Source organism: Dunckerocampus dactyliophorus, chromosome 3 (genome assembly GCF_027744805.1).
Source record: "Dunckerocampus dactyliophorus isolate RoL2022-P2 chromosome 3, RoL_Ddac_1.1, whole genome shotgun sequence".
In the NCBI taxonomy this organism is placed as follows: Eukaryota; Metazoa; Chordata; class Actinopteri; order Syngnathiformes; family Syngnathidae; genus Dunckerocampus; species Dunckerocampus dactyliophorus.
The window spans coordinates 15942563-15949017 of NC_072821.1; positions in this window are offsets into that span (position 1 = coordinate 15942563).

Below are 6455 nucleotides of genomic sequence, written 5' to 3' on the forward strand. Positions count from 1 at the left end.
AGTGCGTTGGCTTGCACACACTGTTGCAGACTCACTATAACCCCTGCCTTTCCCGAGAAGCGTCTTGTTCTTCAAACGCTTTATGGTATGTTACAAATGCCACAGGGACTTCTTTATATGCTGTAATTGTTCAAATATTTGCAGCGTGATAAAACTTTAGAGGACGTCTTACTTATCATTTTAGATGCCACAATTAGTGTTTTTTTTTTGTTGGACCAAATCCCTGGAAAGAATTTATCGTCTGACATAAAACCGCTTCAAAGACTAGCACCAGCTTTCTTTCTTATTGTGTGTAATATTGGGAAGCAGTATGTTATGGCTGGCAGGTATCCATCCAAGGGGAGAAAACAGAAGACGTAACTGCTCAGAAGTAGTCATCTTAGTGTCAAGGGTCATGCACGCCTTCACTTTTCGTGTTTGTATTTAAAGTCACAATTTATTGCCTTACATACCTGGCATTTCCTACTTCAAAAGTTTATATGGGCCCTGAATGACGCACTCCCTGGGGAGGTCAGGGCTGCAGGCCTGAGAGAGTTGTACTTCTGGCTGCAGCAGGTCTCCTTCTCATCTCTTAACTAATAGTCGTAAAGATCTGATCTATTAGGTGTCACTCTGGTCGGTTCGTTTGCTCCTCAAATCACCTCTGGGACAGTTCATGCTTTAGTGTGCACACTTGGAGATTTAAATTAATAGACTGCTCATTCGTCAACAATTCAAGCATAGATGTTTATGTTAAAAGACCTGCTTTGATGAGATGTTAGATATGACTTTTTCTGTCCAGCCTGCCACCACTGTGGGGTCCTGGGAAGGTAGCACCTCGCTAGATTCCTTGAGGCTCTCAGGGGAGGGGCCAAGTGGCTGAAAGGCTCAGTTCATCCTGGGTGATTTAAACATATGTGGGCAGTTGTTGGTAAAAGAGTGAATATGTGCAATGATAATGAGATTTGATTGGTATTACTAATCGCCACATTCATCGCACTGAGCATTTTAAAAGTGATTATTTGTGTGAAATTACATTTCATTGTTCTTATATGACATTGTCAAAGCCATGATTTAACATCAGCTGTAATTTTCAGGTCAGGGAATTGGACCCAGCCTGTCTCTTGGTGTTAATGTGAGCTATAATTTCTTATAATTTGTAAGGCAGAGTGTCACTTTGATGGGCAAGAGTTTAAGTATAGACTAAAAGGTCATTTACACAAGAACATATAATATTGGGAAAACTGTTTGTATATATGACAACGGGGCTTTAGAGAACTTTTCAAAGGTATCATGGTGCAATTTTAAAATAAAAGTAAAATATACTGTGTTTTGTTTATAGGCGCCTTTTTGCGCACTCAAGGGAACTGGTCAAAATAACGGGAGGAACTGCTAATGATATAAAAACAAAAGATAGGTTTTGAATTTGGATCTTAAAAATTGTAAATGAATTACCATTACAGAGTTCAGATGGTAATGCGTTCTAAATGTGTGAGACTGTGCCATCTTTGATGGACAAACAAGTGTAGGGGACAGTGAGTTTGAGAGAGGAAGAGGGCCTGAGACTGATGGAAGATGTGGATGAGGTCAGATATATATGGAGGGTCTATGGGTTTGGTTGAGAGGTTGAGCTGGGTGTCATCAGCATTATAGTAAAAATTTATTTTGATATTGGGGTGGTAGTCAAGTGGTAGTCTGTAGATTGTGAAGAAAAGGGGCACTAGCACAGTGCCCTGAGGCAAGATGAAAAGATGAATTAAGTAAGTCCAGCCAGAGAGGTAAGATTTAAACCAGTCGAGGATTCATACGTGCATATGCAAGTACATCATATACAAATGCTGTTTTATGTAGAGCTCAACATAATAAGGTGAGTCTTTGCCAAAGTGTACATTTACTGTGATCAAAATTATATGTGCTGTCTATAAAGGTACACAATTGGGTTCTGATCCAATTTAGGATCATTGGGTCTATACTCTGCTGAAGGCCAGTTGTGATGTTCTGCCCATCATGGAGATGACAGGTTGCACTTATCTACCTTAACCTACAGAGCTGAAGTCATTGAATCAGGCATGTAAATCCTTGTTTCAGTACAGTGTGAATTCTTCATTGGTGTCCCTTTGATAGACCAGTAGTATTCCATTTTCAGCACCCTTTCATTGGGGTTCCAGTCACAAAACTACAGTTCACTTGTGTAGGGTGGGCCCAGACACAGCACTGTCCATTGACTGGTCGACAGCGAGTGGTCAAGTCCTTGTTAGCAAATGAAATGTAAAGTAGAATGGGAGGTAAACCGAAATAATGTATTGAAATGTATCTACTGAATCTTACTTTCATCATTACCTACCTCAAAGCAAGCAAGGTCATTTCATTTCATGCCTTTTCCATGTTACAATATAGAAAAGATTGTATAATAGATGATGATTCCCATGATGACATACACTCACAAGTAACAGAAAAGTGTTTGCCATTTGTAGTCGTTTGTATCGAGTTTAACAAACATCAACAAATGCAGGTTTTGGAAACTCTAATTGCTGCAGAACATGCTAATGACTTCAACAACATTTGAGGTTATGGATGAACTTGAGTTTCTTGATTAGGAAGGAAACAGAACCACTGCATCAACAGAACTTGACCCGGTGGTCTTGCCCTTAAGTTAGGGAGGAACCATTTCTAGAAAACATCTTAGCAATTATGACCAAAAGAGGGAAGTTAACCTCTGATCTCATAAAAATTAAAGCCACATTTTGACTATTTTTCAAATGCAAAGAAAATGTCTGAGTTCTTAGAAAGCACTAATTTAATTGGAGGCACGCAGCGCTTGAGAAGAGTCGTAGCAATCAAATCATGGAATTGTTGCAGTTCCTTAGATTACTTCCAGAACTGTTGGCCCTAACTTGTTTCACTCCAGATGATCATGAACATCTTACCATCAGCGGAGAAAGATAATCTTTTCCTGAACTTACCACAAGTTTTTAGGATAAAAGTCCGAGTCTTGGTAACAACCACCAGATCCAGAAAATTGACTTCACTTGGTTCATGTTGTTAATGTTGGACAGAAAGTAAAGTACCTTTTTCCCCATATGATGCATGTGACCAACAATAATTGGCAATTGGCAATAATTTTCGAATTCTTGCAAAAACCGGTGCATACAAAAACAGAGGTTCCACTGTAGTTGGTTAAAGGTCATTTCAAGTTATTTGATTTATCACATTTACTGTATATTGCTTTCTGTTCAGACAAATATGCACAAAGGACAAATATAAGCATGCAGATGAGAGCTAAGGAAGGATTGAGCCACACGGTTTTCATACTGTTTTGTTTCCTATGTAGAAAAGAATACTCTGTAAAAAAAATATATATATATATAAGAGCTGTAGAATAAACTACTTCTATTTCTCTTTATATCCAAGCTCTGTAAAAGTTTTATTACACCAGTGAGATACACGAGTAAGCTAAGGCATTTTTCGAGTCTCATCTCCAACACAGAGAGTTTAAGGTTTAACCTTCTCTGTGGACAGATATGTGTAAATTAAGACTGGTCAGTGCCCATGATCAAAGACCAAAACCCTCAATTTGTTGGAGGCTGAGGTTAGAGCAGTTTGTTAATAAATGTAAATGTATGTATGCATAATTTCAACAAAAGTAAAAAAAACACATGGCCGTAACACCTACAGGAAGGGGAATTGGAATAAAATATGGAGTTGGGTTACCTTTTGCAGCCTTTATCACTCTTTCGGGGGCAATCATGATCAAAGAGAAAAATGTTCCCACAATGTTAGATGAATAGAATTGTCCAAATTGTCTTAGAAAGATACTAAGAAATTAAGGAGTCTAACCCAACCACTGACTGGTTTATTAAGAGGTGCGTCCCAAGCCTGTCACATTTGCATACCCTGTTTTAAAAGTTGCCACAACTCTCGCGTCTTTGTGTGCATCTGTGCACATATACACACATACACACACACAAAACACTTGTCACATGGATGTGCATGCACACAGGCACATGACAGCCTGCTACATGGATCAAAGGCCCCACACAGTCAGGAGTTTACAGTAGAAAAGGAAGCTCAGTGGCCTTGTGTAGACCCAAGTAGCCTTTTTACTCAACACGCATTCAGTCTCATCTGACCGCCACAGTGGTTTCTCCGACTTTGTTTTGTTTTCTTTATCTTTCGGGTGCTCTTTTGTTGGATGTCAGTGCTGTAAATCTTGCAATTCTCTTTATTGGTTTCCATTGCTGAGTGTTATTTTGAATGCTGTTGATGTAGCCAGTGCAGTCTGTGAGGGTTTAGATGATTTCAGTGTAACACGCAATCACGCGAGCTCTCTTCAATCCTGTTCCAACTCCAAATTCAGACAGTCCTCCCATTGCATTCTCAGAGGCATGCGCCAACACAAAACACATTCACATAGTTTACTCCAACATACTGTACAAGGTTTGGCCTATAAGTACAATTTATCTCTTTAAACATTTGTCCTGGTTCATCCAGTAAATGGCAGTAAATCTCTGAAGTGTTTGAAGGCTGGATGTTGATCAGGTTATACTCATTGTTTCCTATGTGGGACAGGAATATTGCTTCATGAATTATCGCCCTCTTCCTCCCTGTAAAGAATCCCTTAGAGTGCGTAGAGCTAACAAAATCCCGTCCACAATTTATGATAGTTTCCACTATTACTGCAGAGACATCTGCCTCCAAACAAGGTCACCTCTCAACACCCCTAAAAGCATTCCTGAAGAGAGAAGAGTCACCCTGTGTGTCTGCGCGTGGGCTTGTCACTCCGTCTTGCAGCGATATGACAGCATTCATCTGTGAGAGTGAATTATGACTAGGTCAGTCTATTCTTAGCATTGTTTTACACTGTTTGGGTTTAGATTTTGCTTTCTAAATTCCATGATAATTGAGGATCTCTAGGGATGGAACCTCACAACGTTAACTTCCACTAAAAATATCTGTGACCGATAAACACACGCACATTCTCACACAGCAACACAATGGTGCACAATGGTTTTTTGTTGCATAAAAGTAACCGTGCCACGCCTGTCACATCAGATCAGAAATCAGCACGAGTCTTGTTTACTGACTAATCCCAGAAAATTTGCATGTCTGACTCTTGTACAAGTCAGTATTATCAAATAGTATTTTCTACAAAGTTTTATAACACGGTTCCCTGTTCCAAAAGAAAAGAAAAAAGACAGAACTAAATTACTGAACTTCTAACTTCTAAAAAGGGGCAGATGATTTTGACATACATGAACACGGAAACATTTACTAATGTACAATTACACTCAAATAACCAGAACAGTCTTGCCTTTAGATGTGGTTTTGAGAAGGTGCTTAAATTATTCAGAAGGCCTCAGAGAAGAGGTAGTAGAAATAGTATAGAGAAATAGTAGAAAACAACATATACACATCTCAAAGAGTAGAAATACAGCATCCATTTTCATGTGATTAACACGTCTTAAAGTATATTCTAAATCTAAATGACAACAAGTGAAGCGATGCAGGTACAAGGCTGACGTGAGACTGACGACTGCTTCAAATTAACAACCTGGCAACTGAATTTTGAACTAACAATAAGTAATTTAGAGCAGATTGATGGAGACAGGCGGAGAGGGAGTTACAGTAATCTCCACAAAAGAACATGAAGGTGTGAATTAAGAGCTGAACGTAAGTAGGAGGCAGAGGCCACATAAACATGGGTATTAAATTTTTCAGAATTCACAAAGTGAAGATTTTAAGAAATCTGTATTCTGTGCCTGGGTGCCCCCTGTTTCTTTTAAATGTCTCACATTTTTGTACCATTATCTCATTATCTTTCACTCAATATACTGAGCAACCGTGCTGTCAAAATTAGTGATGCTTCATGTTGGCTTTCTTACCGATACCTGACATATCGATATCATTACTTCATTACCAATACCGATATCAACTTATCCCTACATAGGTCTACCCCCAATGTCAGGTGAAATCCCCTGTTATATATGAACACTTATGCTTCTTTTACTGTGATGCTGCTGGATGCATTTCACAAATAAACAGTTTGTGCAAAATATGACAAATACTGCAATATACAATGTAAGTTATAAAAAAAAAAAAGTGCCATATGTATTTGTAGCATTTTGTGTCAACAAAAGTCATTTAAAAAAATCAGGACCAATAGTCACTGTAATAGTATCAACAAATAAGACTTAATAATCAGTTTTAATAAATTCACAAATAAGAATCCAGTACTGGTAGCTGTATAGTTTTGAAAACTGCGCATTTCTTTGTGGGACAAACAACCATATAAGAACAAAGTAAAGTGCAAAGTATGTACATCTGGACTAATACAGTCAGTGAAATTATAAACTGGGCAGATTCAGCACATCATGCATGAATGCAGCATGAAAAAAACATTTTACATTAGAAGTATTAAAGGAAGATGCCTCACGCCCTCCTCACATAACCAGTGCTTTCATTGCATATCGTATATT